Here is a 21,369-nt window from a genome sequence, read left to right as displayed (position 1 = left end):
GTTCTGAAATACATGATGCCCCCAAAAGAATATCTTCTGTTCCCTGTATGTTGCAAGCACAACTGGAAAAAAAAGACAAAATGAGTACTCTTTTCCATGCTGGGAAAAAATGGGAATTGTACATTTGGGGACCACATCCAGCTTGTGCCAACATTTTCATTTTAACCCAGTTATTTTACCTTAACATTCCACAGTTTTTACGGTATTTTTAAATGCTTACTATAGGGTAAGTGCTGTGGTAGATATAAACTGATCATATTGGACACAGTCCTGGTCTCACATAGAACTCAGAGTCAAATATACAGGGAGGGGTGGTATCTTATTTCTGGTTTTCAGATGAAGAAACTGTCCACCGACAGATCTGGAATTGGAACTCAGGTCTCCTGTCTCACTGGCCCCATGCCTTTCAACTAGATCCCAATTTCTTCTGATATATTTAAAGAAAAATAGGTTGTATGAATTCTTATAAAAAACATAGTATCATTTACCAAAGCAAAATGTCATGTGCCTTTAAAGCAACAGAAGTTCAATATGGAATGTGTATAGATTACATTCCATCTAACCATCAAGCAAATAAACTGGAGGATCCATTCCAGTTTCTAAAATATATATTTTTTTAACCCCCCAATAGAATCTTGAAAGGAGAATTCTTTCCGAATAAATTATTACTTGCTACAAATATGAGGGCTCAATACTCTGTGTAATTTGGAACTGGGCAATCTCTTTACCAAAGATAGGTCAAATGAATGGTAGACATAATAGTGAAAACGTATTCTTCTAAAATGAAACCCAAAGACTTCCACCTCTCTGACCTGGGGCCATTACAATATTAATGCTGAATATTACTGTTTATCATCCACTTGCTCTATGCTATAAATCATTGCTACTGACATGAAGTCCAAGTTTTCAAAAAGTGATTCTGAATGTTGCTTAGCAAATGTTTCCAACTCTGTTGCTTTACACAAAATGGCCACAGGTCGGGCTTATAATGTGACCTAGAAACTGGAAACTACATTTCTTGAAAAACTGAATGAAGCTAGTACTCTAAAAGTCCCAAGCAAATAAACAACTTAGCAATTCCAACTGTTTTAGAAGTTTTTTATTGAAAATTTAGCTTTTCTTGAAGGCAGTTTATGCTGACATTGGAGTTAAAAGCATACCCATTAATTTTGTAGGAACACATTTGCATTTTAAACCGATTGTTCCCAGCTAAAAACTCATATTAGAAGTTTCATCCCCAAATGATTTTTTATGACCGATTTATAAACCCCTAAAATAGGGGGTTTACAATGGAAGTGCTGACATAATGTTAACTCTAGCTGAGCAAACCGGGCCTTTGCAATCAAGGCACATTATATTTATGAGGTAGGTAAAAGTCTGTAACCATTAATCAACAGAACCATATTGACAGGTTCTAAGTTTGAGGTCCAATAGAATTAATGTATTCAGTTTCTCACCCCACAGATACTAAAGAGAGAATTTGCAGGTAATTTTACGGTCTCAGGCTTTGACATGTTTATAGAAATCACTGAAATTGCTGCATTGAAACATTTCAGTAATTCCTCTGAATTCAGCTTTTGCCAATCTTCTGCCAAACATTCAAAGGAAGATTTTATTTTTTTTAACATGCAAAATGCAACTTCTTTTGCATCACTATGCTTTAGGTGGTGTTCATTACAAACCTTAATAATCTGAACATCCAATCGATATTTAGAGAATATCCCATAGTGATTAATCACCAAAGAAATATTCAAGCCCTAAATTATAACTCAACATCCCTATATAAAACAATCTAAAATGTCAGCACCTCGGTCTTTATGACATCACACCATTCCAATAATTCTGTTTTACAAGTAAATTCCTATTATACATTAATAAGTGCTGTTGGTGGCTAAACTTCTTGCCAGTGAGTAATGACTAAGTTGAAGGCAATTAGGGCAGCCAGGTGCAGCTGAGCTGGGTACTAATAAAAGTTTTAAAATTTTACTATTTCCGCTTGGATTTTGGGGGCACATTCCACACTGCCCAAATTAAAGAGGAAATTGTTTCCATGTTTTCAGTTGTAGTGTGTCCTGATTATAACCGATAAAGCCCTGGAATATTTCTAGACTCCCAGGTTTCTGTGATCTGAGGACTTTCCTGAGTCCCTCTCCACAAGCATCCATAATTCACAGCCTGACAAAGTGGTTACTGTAGTCACTAGGAAATTTAAAAACACACACTATTCAAGAGTAACAGAGCAGCAACTTTATTCTTTTTGAGGCAACACAGAGAAGCAGCATGGCCTAGTGGATAGAGCACAAGCCTGGGTGTCAGAAGGAGCTGGGTTTTAATTCCTGCTCTGCCACTTGTGTGGTGTGTGACCTTGGGCAAATCACTGATCTTCTCTGTGCCTCAGTTACCTCTTCTGTAAAAGACGTGCACCCCATGTGGGTCATAAACTGTGTCTAACCTGATTACCTTATAACCATCCCAGTGCTTAGTACAGTGCCTGGCACATAGTAATCACGTAACAAATATCATAAAAAAGAACAAGCAGTAAAATTGATGTGTGAAAGAAAAGAATCTTGGTCACTCTGTTCAAATGTTTTCATTGTCATTTGGCTGGGTCAGTAGAGGGGACACCAATTAAAGTTTCAGGTGAGGACAGAGTGATGATTTTCCCATTACAAGAAATCAATTTCCCTCTGACCTATAAATAGTAGGGGAAAGAGTAAACATGAATAAATAAATACATGTTAAGATTTGGCACATCAGAAGACAGAACAATAGGATCACACCTGACATTAGTGAATCTGGATATAGTCAATCTCAATGATATAATCGTTGTGACATATAACAGAAGGCTGATCCCAAATATGGAAAATAGCTCCCTCCTATTACTTGATATGTTAAGGTAGTAACTCCCACCGGTGATAGGTAGGACTAGTAGAAATTTGTCATCTTCTTCATGTTCAGCCAATACTCAGAATTCTGCACTGACTCGCCATACAAGGGGGAAAGAATTGGACTGAATACATTTTGTGTAACAGAGAAAAACATATTCATGTTATGCCCTTATTAATCAGAGGACAAAATGTTCCTTGCTGCAACTGAGCGAGACATGATAAGAGCAAATTAGCATAAACTTGTTTCAAGGTCATGCTTTTTTCTCCTGCTTAGCAGCTGTGTGGGCTGGTGTTTTTAAATACCGAATTAAAGGAAAATGATGGTACTCAACTCCCAGATACAAACTTGATTGCATGCTTAATGTTGTCAATGTAAAAATAAAATTGTCTTTGCCTATGGGTAGGTCTTATGCAACACATTTGTTACCAACGGTATTTCAATACCTATATATGAGTGCCCGGTTTAGGAAAAATGCTTCCTAACCAAAACAGGGAAATTGTAAAATACTGTATTTAACCACTACTGGACACAGCCTATGCTACTCTCTCTGTGTATGGCTTTCTTCTTAGCATTCCCTACATGTCAAAACCTTTTAATTCAATGTGATACCCTAATTTTGTGTAAAACACAGGAGATAATGGAAGAATACACAAGTAGATGAAAATATTCACAAGTTGAGATCTTGCTTTTAATGTGTGATGAACCTTGTGGGCCAAATCTAAATTTGGCACACTTTTCAGAATAGGAATTATCTACTGGAAAGGGACACAGCACCTGTTCAGAATCAGCCCTGCTCATGGCCCAGAGTTTTAGAATACCTACACAGAGTTTTCATGTGGTTCAATCCAATACATAAACATTGTGTAATTTATTTTTTAAAGATTGCCAAATAATCCAAATCCTACATTAATGATTTAGCAACAAGGGAATAGTCACTAAAGAGACTAGGAATGAAAGATCTCCAGATTGTAAACTCCTTGAGGTCTGGGATCATTCATGTCTCCTTACTCTACTGAACTCTCCCTTATTGCTTGTACAATGTAAGTGCTCAATAAATACCAATGATTGATTGCTTATAAATGATAATAATTACAACTGTGGTATTTGTTAAGCATTTACTCTGTACAGGCAGTGTTCTAAGTGCTGGGGTAAATACAAGCTACTCAGGTAGGACACACTCCATTTCCCACATGGGGCTCACAATCTTAATCCTCATTTTACAAGTAAGGAAACTGAGGCACAGAGATGTGAAGTGACTTGCCCAAGGTCACAGCAGAAAAGTGACAATGTCAGGATTAATAATAATAATAATAATGTTGGTATTTGTTAAGCGCTTACTATGTGCAGAGCACTGTTCTAAGCACTGGGCTATACAGGGTAATCAGGTTGTCTCACATGAGGCTCAGAGTCTTAATCCCCATTTTACAGATGAGGTAACTGAGGCACAGAGAAGTTAACTGACTTGCCCAAAGTCGATTAGACCCCAGGTCCTTCTGATTCCCAGGCCCATGTTCCTTCCACTAGGCTACAATGCTCCTCGATTACAAGCCCCCGGCCCCCACCCCATTCCAGTGGACCAAAGTCTCCAACTAAATCCGAGGAGAGAAGAAGTATTGCTTGGTTAAAGTGATACACTATGCATACACTAGAGCAGGGGCCTGGGAATCAGGAGGATCTGGGTTCTAATCTTGCATCTGCCAAATGTCTGCTGTGTCCTTGGGCATATCACTTCACTTCTCTGTGCCTCAGTTACCTCACCTGTAAAATGAGGATTAAGACTGTTAACCCCTTTATGGGGCTTGGACTGTGTCTAACCTGATTAGCTTATATATACCCCAATACTTAGTATAGTGTCTTGTACATAGTAAGCACTTAAATACCAAGATAAAAAATTTTAAAAAAATACACTAAGCACTTGGGTACCCAAATAAACATATCCCCCAAACTACATATATATGTATATATATATATACACACAACACACACACACACACACACACAAACTGTTGTATCCCTCTACCTGTAACTCATTTTAGTGTCCTCTACCCCCCTCCCCCACTGTATTGTAAGCTCTTGAAAGGTAGGCATCATGCTTACTAATGCTGTTGTACTCTGTTAGGTGCTTAATTCAGTGCTCTGCACAGAGTAATTGCTCAATAAACCCTTCTGATTAAAATATCTGTGTGGTTATTATAATAATAAAAATGTTGGAATTTGTTAAGCGCTTACTATGTGCAGAGCACTGTTCTAAGTGCTGGGGTAGATACAGGGTAATTAGTTTGTCCCATGTGAGGCTCACAGTCTTAATCCCCATTTTACAGATAAGGTAACTGAGGCACAGAGAAGTTAAGTGACTTGCCCACAGTCACACAGCTGACAAGTGGCAGAGCCGGAATTCGAACCCATGACCGCTGACTCCCAAGCCCGTGCTCTTTCCACTGAGCCACGCTGCTTCTCATCATCCTGTCTCCCTTCCTGTTCCCCACCCAAGGTACAGGGAAACCCCCTAACAAAAAAGTCAGGGCCACATGTGCTTGGGTAGTTGAAATGAAGTCACTAATGTGAGAGGAACACATGCTGAACTTCTCCCCACCACTGCGGCTGCTGGATCTCTGGACTTAAAGAATGACTGCCTGGGCTCAATTATGACAGGTTATTTTAGAGTTTAATAAGTTATTACATCATGTCTAATTGTCTTAACAAGTGTTCAATAAATATGAAAAGTAAGTTTATTGCTCAGAATTATATCATCCTCTATAATGCATTCTTTCCCAACAATCGATGGAAACGGAGAGGAAAGAGGACTGAAGCTTTTTGGTTTTTAAATGGTACTCTTTAAGTGCTTATTCATTCATTCATTCATTCAATCATATCACTATGTGTCAAACACTGTTCTACGTGCTGGGGTAGATATAAGCTATAAGCTTATAAGATAGAAGCTCCCCCTTCTAGAGTGTGAGCCTATTGTTGGGTAGGGATTGTCTCTATCTGTTGCCGAACTGTACTTTCCAAGCACTTAGTACAGTCCTCTGCACACAGTAATCACTCAATAAATAAGATTGAATGAATGAATGAAGTTAATTAGGTTGGACACAGTCTGTCCCACATGGGGCTCACAGTCTAAGTAGGAGGGAGAATTGGAGAACTGAGGTACATAGAAGTTAGGTGACTTGCCCAAGGTCACAGAGCAAGCAATTTTCAGATCTGGGATTAGAATCCAGGTCCTTTAACTCCTAGTCCTATGCTCTATCCACTGAGCCATGCTGCTTGATTGAGTTCTAGTTCCCTCTTTTGGAGGCAATAACTCCTTCCTATTGCACTGAGAGATGCTAAATCATTTGCTTTCCTACGTAGGAGCAAGAGCAGCATTTATTGAGCATCTACCGAGAACAGAACATTGAATCAGGCACTTAGGAACATCCAAAAGAAATAATAGTAATAATAATAATAATTGTGGTATTTGTTTAGCTCTTACTATGTGCCAAGCATTATACCAAGTGTTGGGGTAGATACAGGAGAATTGAATATGAGCTGCTCTTAGTGAGCTTACAATCTAATGTGGAGTCCAGGGGGAGCCAAAGTGTACAGCACACAACAGGTTAAAAATAGGTATCAATGACAAAGCATTAAATAGGCAACAAATAAGCACATATACATGTGTGCATACACACATACACACACACAGAGGAGATTAAGGTGGATGTAGGATGATGTAACCAGAAAAGTGAGGGGGTCTGTCAAGGACTGCCTCGTGGAAGAGTTGACTTTTTGCTAATCAATCAATCAATCAATCAATCAATCAATCAATCTCTGAACGTGGAGAGGAACACGTTTTGCTGTATTTTCACGGGGAGAAATCTAGGCCGGGGGGTGCAACAGCATGAACAATAGCTCAGAAATGGGAGAGGTGCCATTTTCTGAGGTGAATTAACGCACTGTTTCTAGCACTTAGTAGAGTGCTCTGCACACAGTAAGCACTCGACAGATGCTATTGAATATTTCAGGTAATATACAGCCCGTATGGATGGAAGGCACATAAACATGTCAAATAATATTGTAGGGCAAAAATAGTTCCTCATGAGGTAAGATGGACAATATATTTAATTGCAATAAAAAGTCCCCAGATGAATGATATTCTAGATCACACTTTCAAATACACTGGCGAGATGGAGCTGCTAAGCTTCCAGGCCTTCCTCGCACAGAAAAGTGCTCGCTTCAATCGAAAGGCTGGCTTATATTGCCATCTGCTGACACAACTACAGACGTGCTGCCGAGCACATTTTAACCTAAATGGGAACTGAGATGCCAAAAGCCAATTTTGAACCACCAAATTTAAGTCTCATTACTAAAAACAGGTTGTGGAAAATATTACCAAGAGGCTAAAATGCCATCTGTACCACATCATGCACACATTCTTAATGAAAAGGGCATATGCGAAGAATGAGGTAGCACCAACTCACATCTGCTAAAATAATAGAAGGTTTTTAAACTAACTTGAAAAAAACCCTTCAAATTCACAGTAGTTCCTTTAATTTTTTGCTCTTAACTAAGTTGCCAGGAAATAAACAAATATAGAAGGGATTAAATCTTGGCTTTTCACCATTTCACTTCAGCATCTGTCAAAATCGGTACAGTCTAAACAATTACATATTATTCACACTTTTCAAAGGTCATTACCTCCAGTCCATAACTTTTCTTCCCTACAAGACCCCAGATTTCTATTTTTTATTAAAAATTTCATGAACAAGTAGATGCTTCTGACTTACTAACATGTTCCCAGATGTTAGTAGTGTGAGATGACTGAAACCATGCCTTTACTTCAAAATACTCTTAAGTGCCTCAAGCATCATCATGATAACCATAATCAATAATATTTATTAAGCAGCCAGCTGGGTGGAGAGCTGAGCTAGGCAATGCACAGAGCAACTTAAATAGGCCATGATCTGAATCATCTTCCTTGCTACTTTCCCCAGTGCTTAGTGGATTGCTTTGCACAAAGTAAGCATTCAATAAATAATGATGATAATAGTGACAATAACAACAGCAGACTGGCTGTTTCGGAGTTTCTGCCTAAGACAGATAACACTGATATTAATAAGAATGTATAGGATACATTTGGTCTTAAAGAATGTGTCCAGGCAAGATACAATGGCAAAATTAAAGGGGTTCTTGGACAACACACATTTACCTAGTTTGTCATCCTTCCTTGGGGTTGCTTGTCCCAAACAAAATTGTAATAGGGTCATGCCCTTATTCACCTCTCAGGGTCGCACCTGGAGAGTTTCCAGTACTCTATCAGTCTCAACTATGGGAGAGAGAGTCAAGCAGAGGCAAACCATTCAATTCCTAGCTTGGCCAGTGGCTAGTGAGTGGAAGGCAATCTGCTACAAGTCAAAACTCACCTGTGTGGAGCAGCTATGGCATGGGAGAAAGTCGAGGGCGGAGACTCAGGTTTACTGCACGGAAAGAGGCAATGGTAAACCGCTTCTGTATTTTTACTAAGAAAACCCTATGGTCACAATATCAGAACGATTCCGTTCCGGAAGAGATGTGTCCATGGTGTTGCTACGGGTCTGACACGACTCGACAGCACAGGACAACAACCACCTGCCCTTACTAGCCTTAGGGGATGTGCTTCCATCAACTATTGGTACTTTATAAAAATTGAGGGTTTGTGAAAGCCTGGCCTTGATTTTTCAATGGTTGTAGGGCTTGGGCTGAGGAGGATCTTGGTTTGGTCCAGTTGAGATTCCCAAATCTAGTCTTGGAAAGAAATTTAAGGAAAAAGAATGGCATATATATACAACTTTGGTCCAGGAAAAGTACAGTCTTCTATTCTAGTAGTTATGGGAGGCTTCTTGGAGGAGGTGGGGTTCAGGAGTTGCCTCAGTGAAAGGAGGATGCATGGTAGCTGGGGAAGATGAAGGTGTTTCAAGCAAAGGATTAAACCTGGGTATGGTTTGGAGCTGGCAGTCATTCATTCATTCATTCAATTGTATTTATTGAGAGCTTATTGTGTGCAGAGCCCTGTACTAAGCACTTGGCAGAGTACAATATAACAATAAACAGGCACATTCCCTGCCCACAGCTAGCTTACAGTCTAAAGGACGAGCTTACAGTCAGTTGAGCAGGTCGGAGGGACATGGAACATAACAAGGGATATATGATCTTTTAGTAACATTAATATTACTTTATACACCTATAACTCCCTGACTATGTGACCTTTGGGAAATCACTGAATTTCCCTGCACCCCGGTTCATTTATCTATAGAATGGAGAATAATCAATCTCATTTACTGAGTTTAAAAATTGTAAGCTGTATCTGGCCAGTGAAGGAATAGTCTATATACTGATGAATGTGCTGATCACTATTTCATTCCATTGGATTGGTCTGGCAGGGGAGTGGAGGGCCATGACCAAAATTATTTTTCCTTTGCTGCATCGCCTGCAAAGAGTTCAGACATCCCAGTGTTCCACAGCTACCCAAACGAAGTACAGTTTTCCTTCGCCACTGTAAATAACTTCATTGTTCACTTATAATTTAGAAACTCCACCTATTATTAGAAAGCGTGTGGTTTAACGTACAACAAATATAACAGCCCCCACTTACCTCCCTCACTCATATTGCTACAAAAAGAGATCTAGATTCGCCAAGGCTTTGAGACCTGCCAAGTTTTTTATTCTTTTTGGTTTTATTTACTGCTCACGTTGCTGCCAACATTTTAAAATATCCACATAGCTATTTGGAAGTCTCTAATTTATAAAATAGCTTAGGGGCTGAACTGCAAAACGACTAGAAATCAAGCATTGTTTAAAAATGAAGTATGACTGCCTGATTAAAATATAAATCTCTAAGTGATAGCCCCAGTAGCCATCTTCCACTTCACTTCTAATTTTCAGGTTTCAGATGTAGTAGCAACCATAATGACTATGCTTGCCATTTCAAATGGCAATTTTTTTCTAACAAGCTTAGAATTCTAAGTGCCATACAATTTTCTTTGGGCCAACAGCAAGCATGGATGCAACATGGCCTAGTGGATAGAGCACGGGTCTGGGAATCAGAAGAACCTGGGTTCAAATCCTGGTTCCACACTTGTCCACTGTGTGACTTTGGGCAAGTCACTTCACTCCTCTGTGCCTCGGTTACTCAACTGCAAAATGGGGATGAAGACTGTGAGCCTCACAGGGAACAAGGACTGTGTTCAACCTGGTTAGCTAGTATCCACCTGAGTGCTTAGAACAGTGGCTGACACAAAGTAAGTGCGTAACAAATACCATTGTTATTAACAATGTTTTGTGAAAGCTGCAACTTCAGTTATGCTACAATGACGTGACTTTCTGGTACCGTTTTTAAAAATATCCCCAAAGCAACAAGCAAAAACCATTCTCTGGTGAACACGACATAATCTGGAATCCAGGAATATCCTGACCTGAAACAAAACAGTTAGGACTCAGCCCTGACTCTGGTGTTGACATTAGTAAGTCACTAAAGGTATCATGGGGGTAACCACAGGGACCACACTTCCCTGGTTTTGGGACCTCAGGCACCTCCCAAGGCTGTCCCCCTTCCCCTGAATTGTTTCAGAACTTTGGGAAAATTCTGAGGGGTGTTTTCCTTTCCACAGCCTTTTCCCATTGCCATTCCCATTGCTGGGCCTTGTCTTCACAGCTTTATCCCATTTGCTGGGCTTTCTCACCACAGCTTTATCCCATTGGCTGGGTCTTCTCCTCTCCATAGTCTTTTCCTTTGACTTGTCCAATCTGCTTACATTGTATTGTTAAACACTTACTATGTGTCAACCACTGTTCTAAGTATTGGGGTAGATACAGCTGAATCAGACTGGACACAGTCTCTGCCCCATATGAAGCTCATAGTCTAAGTAAGACAGAGAAGAAGTATTGAATCATTTTAGAGATGAGGAAATTGAGGTCCAGAGCAGTTGAGTGACTTGCCCAAGATCACACAGCAGACAACTGGAAGATCTGGGATTAGAATCCAGATGATCTGACTCCCAGGCTTGTGTTATTTCCACCAGGCCACATTGCTCCTGGAATCTCCCTCAGCACCCGCTAACAAATACTACAATTATTATCATTTTTATTACTATTCTTGACAGGGAACCTGTTTACTAAATCAGTTATTCTGTACTCTCCCAAGAGCTTAGTACAGCCCTCTGCACACTGTGAGTGCTTGAAAAATGATTGATTGAGACAATTTCATTACTAATACAGCTGAGGTTTCAGAGGCTCAGGGATACTATGAAAATCCCCATGGGCCAGAACCCATGTAGACCAAAGTGGGCTGTGTCAGGAGTCTGAGACATCTACAATCTTGAAATCAACTAGGAACTGCAAGTGGGAGACTTCCTTCGAAGAACTGTGATAAAACAATAACAACAATAATAATAATTGTGGTATTTGTTAAGTGCTTTCAATGTTTTAAACACTGTACTAGGTGCTGTGGTAGATACAAGATGATAATAATGATATTATTATTATATTCATTAAGGATTTACTCTATGCTAAATGCTGGGGTAGATAAAAGTTAATTAGGTCAAACATAGTCCCTGTCCAACAGAGAGGGCTCGTGACCTAAATAGGAGGGAGAGCAGATACTGAATCCCCATTTTACAGATAAGGAAACTGAGGTGCTAAGAAATTAAATGACTTGCTCAAGGTCACAGAGCAGGCAAGTGGTGGAGTTGGGATTAGAAGCATGCATGCCCATGCTCTTTCTACTGGGTCACCCTGCCTTGATAATTCTTTCTGGAATCAAGAGACTATTACTGGACTGTCTATATAAGGCTTTAGATTAAGATTAAGGGGGGAGAGAGGGAAGGAGGGGAAAGGCATATTCTACCATCAATAGGATACAAAGTTGATATGATATTTAGTAGTGGTAGTGGTTCAACCTGAATTATCCAACTCTCAAGATTCTTTACCATCTGGCCGACATGAATGTAGCAAGATGTCTGGCAAGAGTGGTGGGTGCAGTTTATGCCCGTGGAGCAGAAAATCTTTGAATTCTTCTCAAAAACAATAACTAGTGTGTCTTCAGACTCCACTACTATGCAAATGCCACATAACTCACAGCAAGTACATGGTTGAGTTAAAACGTTACGCCAAATTCATCTTGTCAGTTTTCCCAATTGAAACAGTACATATTTGTGTGTGTATCTATGTATGTGTAATTTATATATGTATTTATACTACATCCTGGATTATGAATCATTACTCTAACTAAAAATACAAATAAAAACCACAAATTGGCAGGAATCCATTTTAAGTCCTGCCCACCAAATACCTCCCAAATCTGTGCCTTTTTCTTCTTAATCTAATCAAGAAAAGAGTGGAGAGAGGTCACGGAGAGTTTGTGAGAAATACTGAGATCTCTATATCTTTAATATTAGGCTATGAAATGTGAGTCACTGGTCACTCAACTCCTCCAGCTGAACGTAGTTAATTTAAATGGTAAATTACTTGATGACAGGAGTCATATCTGATGTGTACCAAATATGCCATCTGGCATTCTGTTAGCATTCACTTTCAAAATCATAATTGACTATTTTTGGAATGCATCTTGTTTATGACATAATATCCCAATCATCATCTATCACCTGAACTGGACCTTTAATTCTTCAAAAGCATACCCATTTCTCTCCAAGTCTGCATATGAGTATAAGAATACAGCCAGGCACTGCCCCAGTCATAAAATGAGAATTCTGAAATCCCTGGGGAAGACACATAACAAAAGAGTTTAACATTTGGAAAAAAATATGTATTTACAGCTTACTCACTGTGCCCCAATCTTGTCTATTTTGCCGCCAACCTCTTTCCCATATCCTCCCCCAGCCTGTAACTCCCTACTCTTCCATATACACCAGACCACCAATCTCCCCACTTTCGAAGTCTTATTGAAGTCACACCTCCAAAACGGCTTCCCCAATTAAGCCCTTTATTTCCCAGACTCCTTCTCCCTTCTGTGTCATCTCTGCACTTGGATCTGTGACCTTTCGGCATTTGAGGGTTGCCCCATCCTTAAGCCCACAGCATTTATATATAAGAAATGATTTATTTACATTAATAGCTACTTCCCCCTTGAAACTTTAAGCTCACAGTGGGAAAGAAATGTGCCTATCAACTCTGTTGTACTCTCTCAAGTGCTTAGTATAGTTATGATGGGGAAAAAAAGTTATATTTTTAATACTCAAATCTCAATTTCTTTCCATTAAAAGTTTCCAGTAAATCATTTCCCACTCCGATCAGTGTGCTGGTTTGTATCCACTAAATTGTTCTTCCTTTTCCTTGGTGAGCAGACAGACCTAATGCCAGTTGTGCCTGAGGATTTTCTGGCATCTTTTCCCTCCGGTTCTCTGGCTGGGCCTGGCTCTCTTCTCTCAGTGTGTCTATGGCCAGCATGTTTCTCAAGGCTGATTTGGAAACCATTTGGTTTCAGAATTTGGAATCTAAAGCACTGCTGAAAGCATATAACAAGGAAAATTTGGCCTAATTTAAGAAATTTGCCAAACATATCTTCCAGCTGGAGGCAAAAGGTTCTGCCCAGAGTCTTGTCATCTCAATTAATCCATGATATTTACTGAGCTCATACCTTATACCTAGCACTATGCTAGCTGCTTGGGAAAGAACAACGCAACAGAGTTGATAGGCACATTCTCTGCCCACGAGGCGCTTATTGCCTTGGGGGTGTGGGGAAGAGACATTCATATAAATTACAAATAATGATAATAACAATAATAATAATAATAATAATGATTATGGTATTTGTTAAGCACTTACTATGTGACAGGTGCTGTACTAAATGCTGGGGTGGATAGAAGCTAATTGGGTTGGTCATAGTCCCTGTCCCACACAGGGACTCACAGACTCAATGCCCATTTTACAGATGAGGTAACTGAGGCACAGAGAAGTGATGAGACTTGCCCAAAGTTACATAGCAGACAAATGGGCAGAGCCAGGTTTAGAATCCATGACCTTCCGACTCCCAGGCCCGTGCTCTATCCACTTCACCACGCTGTTTCTAATGCACACAACTTCTGGTTACTTCTGAACTCTCTTGCCCCTCCTATCTTATCTCGTTGACTTCCTACTTGCAACCCTCAGTGCCCTATAGAGTGCTCTGCACACAGTAAGCACTCAATAAATACAGTTGAACGAACCCTACCTTCTCACATTCCTCCTTTAATGTCGATCTACTTCCTGTACCTCGATCTCATCTATCTTGCTGTCGATGTTTTCCCCATGTCATCCCTCTGGCCTGGAACTTTCCCACTCCCCTTATACGACAGACCACCACTCTCCCTACCTTCAAAGCTTTAACTAAAATCACATCTCCTCCAAGAGGCCTTCCCCAACTAAGCCCTCACTTGCCTTTCTCCATCTCCCTTCTGTGTCATCCTTGCACTTAGATTTGTACCTTCTAAGCACTTGATATTCATCCTACCCTCCACCCCACTGCTCTTATGTATTATATTTGTAATTTATGTGTTTATATTACTCTGTCTCCACTTCTAGACTGTAAACTCCTTGCATGCAGGTAAGGTGACTGCATGACTGCTGGGTCTGTTGCACTGTACCCTATCATATGCTTAGTTCAGTGCTCTGCACAAAATATGTGCTCAATAAATGCTATTGACTGATTTGACCAACTGTACTGGAGGGGAAATCTTTTCAGAAGTGACATTTGGTACCTGTTCCCTAGGATAGTGCTGAAGAAGACTGGCAATCCAAGTTCCTCCACCTTTTTATTTTAAAAAAAGGTATTTGTTAAGCCCTTACTATGTGCCAGGCTATGTTCCAAGAGCTGGGGTAGATATGAGCTAATCAAGGTGGACACACAGTCCATGTCCCCCATGAGGCTTAAAGGGACAGTCTTAATCCCATTTAACAGATGAGATAACTGAGGCACAGAGAAGTTAATAGACTTGCCCAAGGCCACACAACAGACAAGTGGCAAATCCATGAATACCTGACTGACACAAATAAGGGGTGGGTGATGGCAACAGAGGGAAAGTAAACAATCTCAAGGTTCCACTATGAGAAGTAACACTGGTGATCTGACTAAAACCTTGGATTTTCGGCAGTGACCATGACATAAAGAAAGGGAGGACACTTGTATTGCATTCATGGAAAACTACACTGATGGGTCAGATAGGGTTTGTGTTCTATTTAAGTATGCTTTCTGAGTTTAGGAAAACAAAAGTTCTATAGGTTATAAAAACACCTATAATACTACTAGTTAAAGTCAGATTCTTACTTTATCCAACATTGGCCTACTAGCTAATATGTCTTTTCTATGGAATAAATTCAGCACCTGGGTAGATAGGTAATAATTCAAACAATGCTTGGTATTTTCAAAGCACTTTGCAATCATCACATTACTGGCGAGGTAGTAAATATTGCCCACTTTTATTTCAAGAAAAAGAAATGCAATCACACAGAGACTTTCAGTGGCCGAGCTAAGAGTTCAAGAGTTTCTATTTTTCCATAGACCATGTTATTTTTCCAAATAACCATGTCTGGGTTAAGAAGAAGTAATCTGTCGAATAGCCAGCTGCCTGGAGTTCTGTTATTCTTTATTTCAATTGTTTTTAATGTTGATATACACAAGCCTGTATATTTTGTATGCACATTTATTTTTACATACATAACCACAAAGAACAACAAGCTGAGTATTTTGGGGACAAATCCCTTTTAGAGGTAACAGATGTGTGAAAGGAAAAGCATTTCAAATAGATTCAATGCCTTTACTTTTCAAACCCACTTAAACTGGGTATGCTGTTGTTTCTTGGAATTAGTTAAAAAACTAAATACATACTTGACCACTGAGCTGATGCCTTATGTCTTACAGCAGTGTATGGAGGCCATTATTAGCAAGTGATGAATTTCTAAAACTAAGTTTTAACTACAGGAAAATCAACATTCCACTCCAGTTCTAATTTTGTCTTACAGGTTGGAGGTAGTCAATTTAATTACTGGCAGATTTGTGGCATGTGAATGTAATCAATCAGTGGTACTTATTGAGCAGCACCTTGTTTGCAGAAAACTGCACTCAGCAACTGGAAGAATACAAGAGAATTGTCTAGACATGAACCCTGGCCTCCAGGAGTTGACAGTCTAGTGAGGGAGACACACTAAAATTAATTACAGCTGGGGGAAAGTAATAGAAATATAAAGTAATAGAGGTATAATAATAATAATAATGGTATTTGTTAAGCACTTACTGTGTGACAGGCACTGTACTAAGCTCTGGGGTGGATACAAGCAAATCGAGATGGACACAGTCCCTGTCCCATTTGGGGCTCACAGTCTCAATCTGCATTTTAGAGATGGGATATCTGAGGCCCAGAGAATTAAGTGACTTGTCCACAGTCACAGAGCAGACAAAATGGTGGGGCTGGGATTAGAACCCATGACCTTTTGACTCCCAGGCTCGTGTTCTATCCACTATGCCTGAATGTGCATACTGTAAACTTGTTGTAGGTAGGGATCGTGTCTACCAACTCTTTTTATCTTGTACTCTCCCAAGTGCTGAGTACAATGTTCTGCACACAGTAAGCGCTCAATAAATGTTTGTTTGATAAAGTGCTAGTAAGTATTTAGATGACACAGAAGTGCTGAAGTGTCAGTTGCTGGGCAAGAGGGATAAAGAGTGGGGATGTGGTCAGTTAATCAGGGAAGGCCACTTGGAGGAGATGTGATTTCAGAATGGGAAGAGCAGTGGTCTGTAAGATGTGAGGTGGGAGAGACTTCCAGGTAGGAGGAAAGGTGTAATCAAGAGGTTGACAGCATAAGAGACGAGGACGAGGCACAGTGAGTAAATTGGCTAAGGACTGCACTGTTGATGCCACTACGGTCTTTAATCCCACCAAATCCAAGGTTAGTGGGGAATTGGGAGGTTGACCAAAATCAGAGATGACCCTCCTACCCATTTGCCAGAATCCAAAAATGCAGTTGAAGTTCATCCTGCTAGCTTGGAGCAGGCACTCTGTTATCCCTCCAAAGGAATCAATTAATCATATTTATTGAATGCTTGCTGTGTACACCGCACTGTACTAAGTGGTTGGTAGAGTACAAAAGATAACCACATAGCAGACACATCTCCTGACCACAACAAGTTTACAGCCTAGAGGGAGAGACAGGCATTAATATAAATATATTATGGATATGTACATAATAAGTGCTGTGGGGCTGGGATGGGGGGTGAAGCTTCTAGGCAGATAACTTTGAAATAAGATTTCACATGATAAATATGGTCACTTTTAGTACACAGTAGCAAATCTGAATTTAGGGGAAAAAAAGCTGAAGCAAACTTTTACTCATCTAGTCAGTTTAGCAAAATTGCCTTGATGCGGATAGACCAGTGTCAACACTATCACAAGAGCAGGTGGAAATGAGTTCCCCATTTCCCCATGATGTTCTTCGGGTTTTTCAATTTCAAAGGCTGAGGAAGTTAATCTGTAGAAAATAATCTGGTAATAATAATGGTAGTATCTGTTAAGTGCTGGGGTAGATACAAGATAATCAGGTCCCACATGGCTCTCACAGTCTGAGGGAAAACACGTATTGAATGCCCATTTTGCAGATGAGGGAACTGAGGCACAGAGAAGCTAAGTGACTTTTCCGAGGTCACAGAGCAGGTATATGGTAGAGCTCTGATTGCCAGGGCCGTGCTCTTTCCACTAAGCTCTGCTGCTTCAGAGTGAAGATGGCACTCAGGGTAAGAAAGCTTAGGATCTAGTTCTGATTCTCCAACAGTCCTAGGAGGCAGATCATTTACCTTTCTGTGTCCCTAATTGCTCAACTATAAAATGGGGAGAATAATTTCTGCCTCTCCCTACCTCACAGGGCTGTTCCAAAGACAAATGAGATAGACTGATGTGAAAGTGCTTTGGAAAATAAAAGAGCTGTACAAATTCAAGTTATCACTATCCCAGGAGAGCAGGACGTGGGTAGAGGGAATAGAGTTCAAGGCTGCATTGAGCTTGGCAGATCTGTTTGTCATTCCAACCCTGAAAATGTTCATTTCCATCTAGTACTCCCTCTACTGGCATCATTGAGTTTTTTTCCTTTTTTTAAGAGAAAATTCAATTCAATGCGATTCAATTAAATAAAGTCTAAATAGTTCCTGGTTTCCCTCATGCGTGTCAGACATACCCATTAACCTTACTGGGAATCACACGGGCTTGCAGGTCACTCTAGCTAACATCGTCCTTGACTCCTGCTTGCTTGGCCCAGAAGATAGAACTGTGTTTTGCACAGGTTGGATTTCAAAGTAAATATTCAACAGACAATAGTCTGGGTTTAGTTCAATGATCTCCATCTGGAAACCCAAAGTATACAAAATAGCAGTGGACCGCTGGAGAATGTATAAAATAAAATGTCACAACGCCATACGCCCACAGTTAATTTCAGAGCCATAGAGAGAGGAAAGATTTTGATTTGGCCGACTAAGGCAGACTCAATAACTAATTCAGGGTGATTCTTAGTTAAAATGGTAAATGTACCATAGATTAACTGCATGAAAATTTAATCTCAGTAGGAAATGAAGGGCTAAAAAATTATCTTCAGGAGTCCAGCAAACGGAAAGAAAACTATGGGACTTCAGAGTGCAATACCGAGAGGCTCTCCGAGAAAAACTACAGGCTCAGGGACTGTACACAAACTGCAGACTAGTAAATTCTGGTGAAGAAACAAATTAGTCCAATTGAGCTGAACATCACAAAGAAATCAACAAGTGCTTTTCAAGTAGATAAAATTACATCTTATTACTCAACTGAGACGTGGTGCTTAGCCTTCCCACTGAGGAAAGGCCATTTACCAAAAACTGAGAAATAAATGTCTTCAGTGAATTTATGTTTTACATTCACAATAGGATTTCCTTGCTCAGGTATGTAAACACCCTTTGGAAATGAGTAATTTATAAGATTATATGTGATTATAAGATGCAAGCACACAAATAGGAAACTAACAGTTTTAGGAACAAATGTATTTGATTATAGAGTTTGCTTTTCTGCAGTAAACCAATCAATCATTTTGTATTTACTAAGCACTTGTTTGCAGAGCACTGTACTAAGTTGGTATACATATTTCCTGCCCACAAGGAGTTTACAGTCTAGAGGGGGAGACAGACATTAAAATTATGGATATGTACATAAATGCTGCAGGGCTGTAGTTGGGCTGTTTAAAGCGTACAAATCCAAGTGCCAGTATGATTCAGAAGGAAGAGGGAGGAGGGGAAGGCCTTTTGGAGATGTGATTTTAATAAGGTTTTGAAGATGGGGATAGTGGTGATCTGTTTAATATGAAAAAGGAGAGAGTTCCAGGCCAGAGAAAGGATGTGAGAGAAGGGTCAGTGGTGAGATAGATGAGATTAAGGTAGGATGGCCTGCTTTCCCCTTTAGCATTGTTACTTTGAGAACATACAGTCTTAGAGGCATGAATCATCTATGACAATTCAATGATTAAGATCTCCAAAATTTTCTCTCACTTTTCACTTTATCGTGCACCAGTAACGAGCTTATTTAAGGATATTTCTAAAATCACAATATTAATGAATTTTCCCAATCCCTCATGCCTTTCTCCATTCTCCTCACTCTCCCTTCCCTCTTTCTCCCCCTGCCAAACACACACACATTTATGCAAAATAAAAATAAAAACATCTTGGGTTACTTTTGGCTTTTGTTTTCTGTGAAAATGGACTGGGAGAAGTGAGTAAGAGGAAAGCTGGGAAGAGGGTTGTTATGTGAGAGGAAATAAGCCCCACGATATTTCTCCTCTCTTCTGAACCATAACAAATTTAGAGATTTCAAATAAAAGGATGACTAACCTTATTGTCCCATGACGGAGATGGGCATCCTGCAATTGGGCTAAGCATATAAAAAGTATTATTTCTCATGAAAAGACTGGGAGGAAATGAATGACTCAATATCAGACCAATATATTTCAAATAAGAAAACTGTCCTCAACATTGGTCTAGATCTGCCCTATGTCATTGACACAATCGTTTTCCTCTCATAAAATATTAGTTTTTTCCACACCAGTACACTTGCCTAGATATTCATAACCTTGTTTGAGATGTTACTCACACAAGTCGGGAAATCTGGAGTTAAAGCTCCAACAGGCTCTTTGTCCCTACGCTTTCACACAAACATCAGCACTCCTATTACTGCATGTGACCATTTCCACAAACACAAAGTGAAATGTCCAAGGCTAGGCCCTCTAGGGCCAGGACAGACAAAGAAATCTACTCATTTAATTTTGACAATATTGACAGGTGGGATTTTTCTACCAGGTTAAGATATATAGAGCACTTCCTTATAAAAACTGTCTCCAAAACTGCCAATTTAGCATCTGAACAACTTACTTTTTAAAAATAAAATTTGTTAATTATGGAAAAGAGTTATATCAAAAAACTGTGGGGGTATGATTGGGTTCTTTGTATACTTCACCAACAAAGCAAGAGGAATTCTAGGTGACAAATGACCCTAACAAGGAATAAATAGTGACTGGATAATGATGTTGGGGTGGGTTGGGGTGTGGGGGTGTGTGTTTTCTCCAAAAGATAGTTTTTGGCAGCCTTGTGTCCTACTGTTCTCCTAGAAGGAACAGTATAAAATTAAAATGACATTTACTCCTTCAACAGAAAACACGAATGCATGTATACAAGCAAGAGGAAGTGTGGTGTGACCTGGATTATAAACTCCTTGCAGACAGGGATTGTGACTTCTGAATCTACTGAACTCCCCCAATAGCTCAATATAGCACTCTGCACGCAGGTGGCCCTAAAATACTACTGATTGAGCCCTTTATTTCCCATAAAAACAACAGCTGGCAGATCATACTCATGTAAGAACTCATATTTGTTGTCACCAAAGAACTGCTGCATTCTTTCTTGCCTAGCAGGAACAGACATAGTGTATGTATTTCATTCACTTTGTGATCAATTTTTCCAGTGTTATAATAATTATGGTTTTTGTTAAGTCCTTACTATGTGCCAGGCACTGTAGTAAGCGCTGGGGTGGATACAAGCAAATCGGGTTGAACATAGGCCCTGTCCCACATGGGACACTCAGCTTCAACCCCCATTTTACGGATGAGGTAACTGGGGCACAGAGAAATAAAGTGACTTGCCCAAGGCCACACATCAGGCTCACACTCACGTTCTGACTCCCAGGCCTACGCTCTATCCACTACACCCTGCTGCTTTTCCAATACACTGCCAAAGCATATTCAGCCAAGAAAGCTTTGTCTGTAAGCAAACTGCTTGAGTACTTCTGAGAATTCTCATAGTAATGATAATATTTGTTATATTTATTAAGCATTTACTCTGGACCAAGCACTGTCCTATGCATTGGGGTAGATGCAATAACATCAACATTTAGTAGAGTGCCTGGCACATAGTAAGTGCTTTACAAACACTATAATTATTATTAGATACAGTCACCTCTCACATTGGGCTCA

General features: G+C 39.9%; 1 protein-coding gene and 1 non-coding gene across 2 annotated transcripts in view; one reads left to right on the top strand and one right to left on the bottom strand.

The window, feature by feature from the left end:
• The window catches only part of JAZF1 (JAZF zinc finger 1), a 326,592-nt gene that overhangs the window by 230,778 nt on the left and 74,445 nt on the right, over window positions 1-21,369 (bottom strand). The window lies entirely within an intron of this gene.
• On the top strand, window positions 8,145-8,281 carry LOC114813966. Its single transcript, XR_003761710.1, has one exon. It is a non-coding gene; the product is annotated as a small nucleolar RNA SNORA7 (small nucleolar RNA).

This window comes from Ornithorhynchus anatinus, chromosome 8 (assembly GCF_004115215.2).
Source record: "Ornithorhynchus anatinus isolate Pmale09 chromosome 8, mOrnAna1.pri.v4, whole genome shotgun sequence".
NCBI lineage: Eukaryota > Metazoa > Chordata > Mammalia > Monotremata > Ornithorhynchidae > Ornithorhynchus > Ornithorhynchus anatinus.
Note: the sequence above shows the minus strand (reverse complement) of the source record. Positions and strands in the feature narration are given on the sequence as shown.